This window comes from Sceloporus undulatus, chromosome 6 (genome assembly GCF_019175285.1).
Source record: "Sceloporus undulatus isolate JIND9_A2432 ecotype Alabama chromosome 6, SceUnd_v1.1, whole genome shotgun sequence".
NCBI classification, from domain to species: Eukaryota; Metazoa; Chordata; class Lepidosauria; order Squamata; family Phrynosomatidae; genus Sceloporus; species Sceloporus undulatus.
This window is the reverse complement of record NC_056527.1, coordinates 73,874,300-73,885,810: the sequence shown is the minus strand read 5'-3', so window position 1 is coordinate 73,885,810 and position 11,511 is coordinate 73,874,300. Positions and strand designations below refer to the sequence as shown.

Here is an 11,511-nt window from a genome sequence, read left to right as displayed (position 1 = left end):
AAACTACTGTATCATATGCACATCACAAATGGATATATATATATATAGAGAGAGAGAGAGAGAGAGAGAGTTTTACGTGGTTGACTCAGTAAAATGTGAATTTTTTAAGAATTTTTTTAAAATGTAGACATTTAAAAATTAAAAACTGGGGGCCCCCCCTTTCCCCCCCCCCCCCCCCACTAAGCCTCACCCCATCTGTTCAGCATTTTAAAGGGACACAGGTGAATACCACAGACTGTTTCTGTCCAAAGGCAGATGTTGGAGGAGCAGTGGTGTCACCCCTGCTTAGGGTGCACCCTGGTGTTGTCCACATACCTCACATCCCCCTAATGATGTGACTGCCATAAAACATAAAATATTTTCCAGTTACTCCTTGTTCCAAGGAATAGTTCTTTCTGAGTTGTACTCAGGCTTGCATCCTTCTGAGGTCGCTAAAATGAGTACCCAGACTGTTGGGGGCAAATTAGCTTACTTGCTAATTAGCTTACTTGTTGTTAACCGCTATGATCTTTGGAATAGCGGTATATAAATAAAACAAATTATTATTGTTATTATATGTAGTCAATAAAATATACCAATTTCTATTCCAATTCTAGTGCTATTATTTAATAAATACTCAAGCCCTGAGGAATATTATGTTTATTTAGGATGAGAATATAAGTCAGTGGAAGTTCAGAAGAGATAACTGGGTTCAAAAAGTTTTGAGAACTGTTTTTTTTTAACTGATACTGACACATTTCTACCCAGTGAAACCTTAGCTTCTGTTTCAGTAGTAGGGGGTACATTGTTATTAAACTAGATTTGCTCATATATAGATACTTTACTGTAGTTACCTCATTAACTCTTCTGTAAGGGAGAAGCTTCTTGTGCCGCCTTAGCTGCTTCTCACTGTCTTATCCCAAGTCAATCAGTGTCTCTCTGTAAGATCACTTCCAAATAAATTGTGCTGGTGGGGTTGGCCCAGCTGTGCAGCCAGTGCTCTTTCTTTTTAAAGTGTGCAATTCTGAGAAGACAGCACATCCCATTTCATTTGAAAATGAGCCTATCAAGATGTCTCTGTGAAGATTGTTGTATGTCTTTGATAGTAGTTATGCTTCTAATATAAGAGGTGAAGAAAGTACAGAATCTGCAAACACACCCCATCAGTTCCACAAAGCCCACTCCTAACCCCCTAAAATGTGTTGTGAATTTTATTTCCATCATAGTTTGGGACTAATATTTGCATAAGAATCACTCCCCAAACCTCCCAAACACATGCCCAAAAACACACAAAAAGCACTCCTCAAAGTCCTCAGGTTCCCCACCCCCTTAAATACTTCTTTCATGCTGTTCTCCCACCAAAATGGTGATAGAAAGTGTCACTCCTGGTCACCATTTCAGAGGAGAAAAGGTGGGAAACAGTAAATATTTTGGCATGCAAGCATGTTTGGGGATGGGAAATTGGCCTTTGCTAAGTTGCCCTCCCTTATTTGAATAGATAAATGAAAATAACTTCTGTAGTATTATAAAATGTTTAATGCTGCTTTAAAACGTTGCTAATATTGGTTATCTTGGTTAACCAAGATTGAAGTAACAAGTGATTATAATCTAACATATCTGATGTATCATTTTAATGCTATATTGTCATATTGTTTTTAAAATGTTTAATAACATTTAAAAAAACATTGCTAATATTTTCTGAATGTGACTTACAAGCTTTTGCTCTTATTTCATACTTGTATTGTTTAGGTTAGGATAGATGAATATGATTTTTCTAAACCAATCGAAGGACAACAGAAGAAAACATTTGAACAACATTGGAGAAAGCACACCCTCTCTTATGTAGATGCCAAGACTGGGAAGGTATGGGAGCCTTTAAAATTTATCGATCCTATTGTTAGTAGGGAGAGGTTTGATTTACAGTAGAATGTAGATGGAAGACTTCATTTGTTTTACACTTTTGGGATTTACCGGCGATGCTCACAGCATTCTTGGCCTCACTTCACATAAATTAATGAATCATCTTGAATGTGTGGTTGGTGGGCATCTGCTAAGTGGAGAATTTGGAAGTTGCTGCTCTGGTTTATCCACTGAAATGTGCTTGACCACAAGAAAACTGAACTGGAAATCCTGGGGAAGAAATGTTAATACTTTACTGATTTTCTGAATTGGTTGTGCTTGCAACCATCTGGCTCAAATTCATTTTCCATAAATCCCTTTCTAGTGGATACAACAGAACATGTTCAGAGCCTTCTTATAAAAGTTAAAATTCTAGCCATTCTACTTTTGGGCCATGGAGAAGAGGGAAGAAGCATTTGCCTTTCCTTGCTCAGATGCCTCGATTATAGAGGAGTCTGGCATGCCAAACTGGCACTAGTTGTTAGAGAGGGAATTGTATATGCTAGGGGTACACTGGGAAAAGCCTCTTCATTGTAAGGTGTGGATGTGTAAGCAAAAGCCAGATCATAGTTAATGGCCATCCTCTCTGAGAGATTATGCAAACTATAGTCCAAACAAGTAATTTTCCTAATGTTGTTAAATGCTCGCTACAAAGTTGCTTTGCATTGTGAGCCTAAGACATATGTTGTTGTGTGCCTTCAAGTCATTTCTAACTTCCAGTGACCCTATCATAGGGTTTTCTTGGCAAGATTTGTTCAAAAGAGGGTTGTCTTTGCCTTCCTCTAAGACTGAGAGTGTGTGACTTGCCCAGTCACCCAGTGGGCTTCCATGGCTAAGGGAAGATTTGAACCCTGATCTCCAGAGTGATAGTCCAACAAACATATTTGGATTAAAATTGATTAGTGGGTAACCTATAGTGCTTTCAGATGTTGCTGGACTCTACTATCTATCAGTCCTAGGCAGCATGACTAATGATAAAAGACAATAGGAACTGTACTTCAGAAATATCAGGAAGGTCACAGATTTGTTACCCTTTTGAATGTTACTCTTTCACTCTAGTCTTAAGGAATCTGACCATTTCATAGCAAGAATTTATGCAGCTTTGACTTGCAGAAAACTTGATTTGATCTTGAAGGAGTTATTCTTCCATAGTCTTAATCTCTATCCTCCACTTAAATACTTGTTAAAATAAATATTTAAACATGTCAGCATGTAGTAATGTCTTATTTAGGTTGTTATGAGATGCATGAGAGAATAAGTGGACAAAATAATAGCATTACTTTTACTTCAGAATGCAGCCAGCTTTTTAACTGAGACTTTCTCTTTTCCTTTTTAAGGTTACGCTGGAATATAGACCTGTAATTGACAAAACCCTGAATGAAGAAGACTGTGCCACAGTTCCACCTGCTATTCGCTCCTATTAGTGAATTTAATTCTGCTTTCTACCTGCTGTTTGCTCCTATCCGTATTCCACTAGCTATTCACTCATATCAGTGAATTTAGTTCAACTTTCGATGTTGTTTGGAAGTTTCTTGGTGTAAGTGTGAGAGTACTTTACCAGATAGTTGTTGATCTATGGCTGCAGCAGTTTTCATTGCAACAATCAGGAAGCTTTGCATTCTGGTCAATGGCTTCATTTTTTATTGGGCATGGCTATATAAAGCTCATTCTGAAAAGTATATTTGCAGTTTCTCAATTTCCATGACTATCTGGAGCTCGAAAGAGATTAAATTGTGTCAGTACAAATGCTAATCTGCCAAATGCATCCTGATTTCATACTTCATGGACATATATGCTTAATACTGCAGGTCAGAATTCTCCAGCCTGGTTCCCTACAGTGTATAAGCCCTAAGCAACATGACTAATGTTCAAATGTAAGAGAAATTGTGATCTAAAACATGTGTAGGACATCAGATTGGGGAAGGCTGCTTTAAATTATCCCTGTGTACAATGTATTAAGAATGTAGCATGATAGGCAGGAAAAAAGATCTCTTCTATCATCAGGGAAATAGTATGTTAAAATCTCCCTGAAAACTTCTGAACATGTTTTTGATATACAAAATAATGCTACTGGGATTAGGATTGTGGAATATGCAGAGTAAACCTTTTTAGCAAAGTTTGAGTTCCACATAGCACAAAAAAAGGTGATTTGGGCGGGAGACATACTGGTAAAAAGTAGCGTGGTGGCGGCGGCGGCAGTAGGGTTAGGGAGTGCACACCATTCATACGTTCCCTAACCCTAGTACGTACTAGGGTTAGCCTAGTACGTATTGGGAGCAAAAAATGGCAGTGCCCTGTCTACATGGGCACCACCATATTGACATAATGGACGCTTAGCGTCTGCACATCCCACATTGCAGCGTCACAATCGTGCTGCAGAAAGAACCTGCTTTTTGCTGGTTCTTTTTGTTCTGCGATGGACCCGCACGGTTTGGCTGCTGCGGCTCCCTCATGGAGCAAACCAGGGCAGTGGGAGACTGCCCTTTTTGGGCGGTCTGTATCTCACTTTGGTTTAATAATCATTTGTTAAATAACCATTTTAACTCCAAACCATGCTGTATATAACACACACACAAAATTAGTAAGAGAACAGTCTTCCCTGTTTCATATTTCAGTTTATATGCTTAAATATTCAAACATCTTTTATCCTAATTTATTTAGTTCATTGAAGAAATTTTGACTTCCAGTAAATTTCTTACCATTTTTGTATCTGGAGATAATACTTGTGAAACAATACAGAGCTTTTGTCATGTATTTTTACCAGGAGCTGGAAATTGTGTAGCCCTCTAGAAGTTGCTCAATGCCGTTCCTAGCAGTGCTATTGAAAGTAATGCTGAGAGTTACAGCTCAATAATGATCCAGGAGGCCACACAGTTGTCACCTGGGATTTCTGTTTATGCAGATATATTCTGGTCTATAAATGGGTCAGCTATCTGGCAAATTACTCCTGCCAAACATTTTATTTACAAATTGAGGGTTATGTTAACCTGTCCTTGTTTAATTTTGAGTTGCTAAATCTGAGAAAGAAGAGAGGCTATGCTATTCAGTGTGTGTGTTTCAGGGTTTGGGAACACAATTATGTGCAGAAAAATGCTATCGCACCTTTTATATCATAGGAGGAAATTGTGCATCCCTTCTGATGTTGCTGGATTTCAAATCCATGGAGCCCTATCCAGTATAGCAATGGTAGGGACTGTTGCAAGTCCTCATTCTGTAACATCTAGAAATACACACTCCTGCTTTGCACATTAAAAATTTAAGGCCACTTTTGCATTGTGAGTTTATTGCTGGTTATTGTTTGAGGTTTGCATAGTCTACCTTTCCTTGGTATATACAGTAATGAAGCATTATCCAATCCATATTTACATATGTACCTTTTAGGAGGGTAAAACTATGTATCAGCTATTCTTTGTAAAAAAAAAAGGGGGATATAAATAGAAAATGCTTGAATCAGCTGCTATTACTGGGTCGAAACCTCATTTTCTTTCTTTTTCTAGGTCAAGTATTCAGCTTTTTTTTAAAAAAACTGTGTAAAATGTATGAAGAGAGCCTGCATGGTGTAATGGTTTGAATGTTGGTCTACAGCTCTGGAGACCAGGGTTTCAATCTCCATTCAGCCATGGAAACCCACTGGGTGTCCTTGGGCAGGTCACACTCTCCCAGCCTCAGAGAAGGGCAAGGACAAATGCCCTCTGAACCAATCTTAACAAGAAAACCCCATGATAAGTTTACCTTGCTTAGGGTCACCCCAAAGAGATACTGGAAAGCACACAGCAACAACAAAGTGCATGGAACGCTGCTCATCTTAAAAACAGCTTTTCAGTTACAATAGGCAGAAGGACATCGGCTCTTATTAGGTCTCATTTGGACTGTGGGTGACTGTGAGTCACCCAGTTTCCAAATGGTGTTAGCTGATATGATGGCATCCCCCATAAAATCAAGTGACACTACAGATGAAGACAGGGTTAGGTGGGCAACTTTCAGATCAGGGTTGGAGAATGTGTGGTGTTCCAGATGTTGATTTTTGCTTCTGTGATTTCCAGCATATGAGAGATTAATTGTGGTTCAACAAGATACACAGCTTCTATTCCTTGGCTATAATTTATTTTAAAGTCATTTATTAATATATTTTATTTACTCCAGCAGAGTGCTGCAACTTGGCTTTCTCCTGTATGATGGTGACACATCAGTATGGCAAGTTATTTACAAAGGTTGAAGGAACAACAGAAACTTCTTGGTATTTTGTTTTGAGTATCTAAAGTACATCCATTAAATCAATGCAATTTAAATGACTACCATCCTATTATTTCACTGGGTCAGTTTTACCCAAAATGTGTGGAGCTAGTGGCGCCTCCACTGACAGCAGCAGTCTATCTTTATTCAGTTTGAGAAACATTCGACTTGGCTATGAGAGAAGGGCTAACATACTATAATTTGCAGGATCCAGAAGCAGCTATATTGGTAGTAACTGATAGAGACCCCAGGCTTGTGAACGTATATGAACTTTGATTGGAAGAAATACAAAGAGCACATAGACACAGATAATTCATCCAAGCAAAAATACAGCTAACCAAATGGAGGAGCAAAATAGAATAGAAGACATAAAGATTCAAAAGAGGGTGTGCAGTTACCTATCCTGAAGGAAGAACACAAAAAGCAGGGAATTGGAACCAGTGCAAACCACAAGGCTTAGAGAAGCAGGTCCTGGAAGTGGGCAGCACAGACAAAGGTTTTACTTTATACACTTAATCCATGAGAATTCTATGGGAATCCAAAAGTTTGTTAACCTCTAATGGAACCTGAAAATGTTAAGTGGAGAGTCGGTTTAGAGATTCAGGGGAATGGAAAGGTTTGTTCGTGATCAGTGATGTTTCATGGACTTTACAACACCTGGACAAGATCTAGTTCCCCCCAAAATGTGAGGACAGGCAGGGGGTGTTGAGGAACATATACAAGACGAACAGAAGGGTTGGCTCTTGTTTGAGCTTGTAGAACTCATCTTTTGGCTGTTGGTATCCATCAGAAATGCAGAATGGGGAGGTGGTATGCAGCAGTGTTCTGTCTTACAAGCTCCTTCCCCACGGCTGGATCTATGTGCCATTCACACTTCTAAGTCTGGCACTATGTATGTTATCACAGACTACATCTGCTCATGCTGGTGCCTTAATATTGCATCACATTGTATCTGGATTGATAACTGCATTGGGGCTGCTCAGAGCATTGCATCAGCTTCTAGTGTAAGTAACTATGGATCTCAGGATCTCTCAAAGAGATGAAATGTTACTTATGGCTTACCTTCCTCCGGTAACAAACAATGGAGGCTTAGTATTTGCCTTTCAGTAGACTGTACTTTTGACAATCAAAATGCTTCTGAGTATACATTGGCATTATTCTCTAGTGTTGTGGATTCTCTTACACATTTATTCATATTATATACTTTATGGATAAAACTTAGCTTAATGGTTTACTCCATTAACCACTGTATGTTCACAATGTGATCCCTGGTGCCTTTTCTTTTCCTGAATGCCCCTTGGACCACTGGGATTTCTTGCTCCGTACATGACCAGCTCTGCATTTCAGTTTCTAGTTGGTAGAAAAAGCAGTAGTCTTTAAGATTGTTCCTCCTCCCTCCCATGAGGAGAGAAATAACTTGAAGAATAAGCCAACCACGCTGAATTCCAAATCTAAAGAACTGAATCTAAAGATTGCAAGGGAAAGTTCAGTTGTTGTTTTTTAATATTATCATTTCAGACAGTAACAACCACATATAACATTAAAATCACAAAAGGGAACAGTCCATACACTAATGTACATACACTACTATGTAACCCAACACATGACAAAACAAAACTGGTGTGATCTCAAAACTTACAGATTATCATCTACAGTTTAACTCCCTAGACAGATGTAGTCAATTTAACAAAGTAAACAATGTTTCCCTCTGTTTTTTCTTGGTCAAGTCTCTAACTTGAAATAATAAAATTATAACAGAGCATCCATTATTTTTTTTCATAGAAAAGCAACATGATTTATCTAGTATCTGTATACTTATTAAATCAATAAAGTGTATTGAATTCTCTACATCAGATTTATACCTGTTTTCATACCATAAATTCTGGAACAATTCCAGTCTTCCTCTACATTCTGTTTTATGTTCAGGTTTTTTATTTCATATTCTTCAAATTCAGATTCATTCAGCCAGGTGTCACCCATCCTATATCTGTGCATTTCATTTTTCCGCCCTAAGTGCAATACCTTACATTTCTCCATGTTGAATTTCATTTTGTTAGCTTTGGCCCAGCTTTCCAATCTATCAGGGTCATTTTTAATTTTGATTCTGTCCTCAGTGGTATTAATTACTCCTCCTAATTTGGTGTCATCTGCAAATTTGATAAATATGTCTTCTATTCCTTCATCCAAGTCTGATAAAGATGTTGAACAGCACTGGGTCCAGGACAGAACCCTGTGGTACCCACTGGTCACTTCTCTCCAGGATGAAGAGCACAAAGTGTTAATGAAGTATTTGAGATGGAATAGTGAGGTGGTTGCTTGATTTAAATTAGTATGACTTTCACCATCTTATTAACGTCTCAGGAGGGATGGGAGGAAGCTTAGCACCACAACAAATGTCAGTAGTTTTTTGTGGGTTTTTCGGGCTATGTGGCCATGTTCTAGCAGAGTTTCTTCCTGACGTTTTGCCACAGATGCAAAAAACTATGGATGCCAGCCATGAAAGCCTTCGACTTCACAAATGTCAGTAGTTTGTCCAAATGGCTTTAGCAGGGTCTTTTAAAAAATGTTGCTTATATCTCAGTTTTGGGAGCAATTAGCAAATGGGGGGTGGCGTATTCCTGTTGTTTACTGTAAGGCATGACTTGACAGATTGATTCTAACCAAATCGGATATATCAGAAGCCACCTGAGTACCTGAAATGGGAGGAAAAGAGTCTCCATTCTTGCTACTGCCTCACCACTTTAGGCTTGCTACTGCCTCACCACTTTAGGCAGAGCAAAGCAGCCGCCTCAATCATCAGAGCACCCTCTTAGGCCAATTCCTACCCCCTCCTGAGGGGCATCTACCACTATCCAATTTCCAAGTGCCTTCTAAGGGGGCATTCTCACTGGCTTAAACTCCGGGTTACAAATCGAATTCAAGGCTGGTGCCATCCAGCCATGGAGGGAGAGATGCAGGCCCAGCTCCATTAGGCCTGGCCTGAACTAAGATGCAGAGCCTTCCCTCCAGTCCTGTGCCTTGGTCCAGGCCTCAGAGGGAGAGGGGAACTGCTGGACCTGATCCCCTTCCCCACCGCCATTTCCTTCTCCTTTTGTGTCCTGTCTTTTTAGATTGTTAGTCTGAGGGCAGGGAACTGTCTAATTAAAATAATAATAATAAATAATAATAATAACTGTAAGCCGCTCTGAGAGCCTTTAGGGCTGAAGGGCGGGGAATAAATACAGTAAATAAATAAATAAATATGGTGAAGGGGAATATAATGGCTTGAACAACTCTGACTTTAATGCTCAGTTGTGTATCTTTACTCTAGGTTCTTGTCTAGTTCTCTCACATCTGCCCTTCCCAATCCTAGTCTTCTTATTTCTTGGCTGCAGTTTCCATTCTGATCAGTGTTTGATCCAAAGTACATGAACTCCTTATTTCAATTTCCTCATTTTCTAGGTTGAACTTATATAGATCCTCCATGGTCATTATTTTTGTTTTCTTTATGTTCAGCAGTAAGTCTGCCTTTGCACTTTCTTCCTTGACCTTCCTTAGTTCCAAGACTATGATATTTTCTGTTAGACATCTGCATATCTGAGATTGTTGATGTTCCTTCCTCCTATCTTCACAACTCCTTCTTCCAGGTCTAAACCTGCGCTTCATACGATATTTTCTGTATATAAGTCTGACAAGGAGAGTGATAGAAGGCAGCCTTGTCTGACCCCTTTGCCAATTGGGAACCATTTTGTTTCTCCATGTTCTGTCCAGACAACAGCCTCTTGTCCTGAATACAGATCGCTCATCAGGATTATCAGATGAGTTGGTACACCCATGTCTTTAAAGGCATTCTATAGCCTTTCATGATCTATGCAGTCAAAGGCTTTGCTATAGACCATAAAGCACATGCTGATCTTCTTTTGGAATTCCCTGGTGACCTCCATTAGCATCCTTTGTTTGCAATGTGGTCCCTAGTGCCTCTTCCTTTCCTGGACTCCTAGGATTTCTTCCTCCATTTCTGCCCAGCTCTGCATTTCTGTTTGTAGAAAAGGCTGCAATCCTTAGGGGTGTTTTTGTGGGTTTTTCGGACTATGAGGCCGTGTTCGAGAAGAGTTTACTCCTGACCTTTCACCAACATCTTCAGAGAATGGAAGAGAGCGGGGTATATATATATATATATATATATATATATATATAAAACGCTGCTTGAGAGGAAGTGATATCCATGTTGATCTGTGTGTTGGTCTGTTCCTAAATGCAAAGGCCTACAGGGTTTCTATTTACTTAATGACCCACTGTCTGTTGCTGCAAAGCAATTGCAGAAAAGATAAGAGATGATTCATCACTGATGGAAGATATATATAATGATAGATATGAATAACTCCATATATATATATATATATACACACACACACACACATACATACATACATATATATATATATATATATATATGGAGTTATTCATTGATAGAAGAATACTAGTCACTGCGGCCATTCTGGGCTTCGGAAGTCCTTCTTTTAAGTTTACAGCTGTTATTTGTTCCTGGTTTGTGTGTGTTTACATGTATTTTACAGTTATGTGTTTATATGTTTTTTTAATACAATAAACATTAAGGAAAGAAAGGTCTGGAATCTATAAAGCTGAGGGAAGCAGGGTGCGATTTTTGACAACCACCAGGGGGCGCTCTGGAAAGGGGGCAGGCTGCTACTGCGGCTGCGCAGTTTGGTCGTAACCACTTGAGCCAGAGTTTCACCCTTAACGCTCCTTCCGCCTTTTCCCGTTCACTCTGATTGGCCTGGGAGGGAGGGGGCGTGGCGTCGTCTGGACTTGTCAGGGTGGCTGCTCCGCTCTCTCCCCCTCTTCTCTCCCATTGGCTGCCACCGCCTCTCCACAACCAGGCCCGCCTCCTCTTTCTCCGCCTCCTCCCTCGTGCCCGCCCCTTGCTTTCCCTGCAGCGCTTTTCCTGCGCGCTCTGATTGGGCTGAGATATGGGGGCGTGGCCACTCCGCTCCATCTCCGTCCTTCTCATTGGCTGCCCCCGCTCCGCTCCTAGGCCCCTCCTCCTCCTCTTTCACTAGTTGCCGACCTTCACCAGCAGCCATGCTCCGCTCCTTGCTTTCTCTGCAGCGCTTATCCTGCGCGAGGGTCTGTCACGCGCGCCTCCCGCAACGCAGAATGGTGAGAACCCGGATGTAGAGGGAGGGAGGGGGGACAGAGGGGAGGGCCTCTGAGGGAGAGAGTTCTCTCTCTTTCTTAAAGGGCACCTTGAGGAGGAGGAGGAGGATAGGAAAGGCCTCGTTTAGGAAACACCTCTGTGGCTGCATCCACACTGGGGAAATAACCCGGTTTGGCCCCGCTTTAAATGTTTCTTGGCTCAAGACTATGGAATTCTGGGAGTTGTAGTTTGTTGTGGGCCCA

At 40.4% G+C, this 11,511-nt stretch overlaps 1 long non-coding RNA gene across 2 annotated transcripts; it reads left to right on the top strand.

The window, feature by feature from the left end:
- Positions 1-184: 184 nt before the first annotated feature.
- LOC121934988 lies at positions 185-7,937 on the top strand. Of its 2 annotated transcripts, XR_006104717.1 has the most exons (3): positions 1,703-1,842; positions 3,216-3,415; positions 6,025-7,937. It is a non-coding gene; the product is annotated as an uncharacterized LOC121934988 (long non-coding RNA). The 2 variants fall into 2 exon arrangements; XR_006104716.1 differs by lacking the exon at positions 6,025-7,937 and having other exon boundaries at positions 185-1,842; positions 3,216-5,143.
- Positions 7,938-11,511: the final 3,574 nt, after the last annotated feature.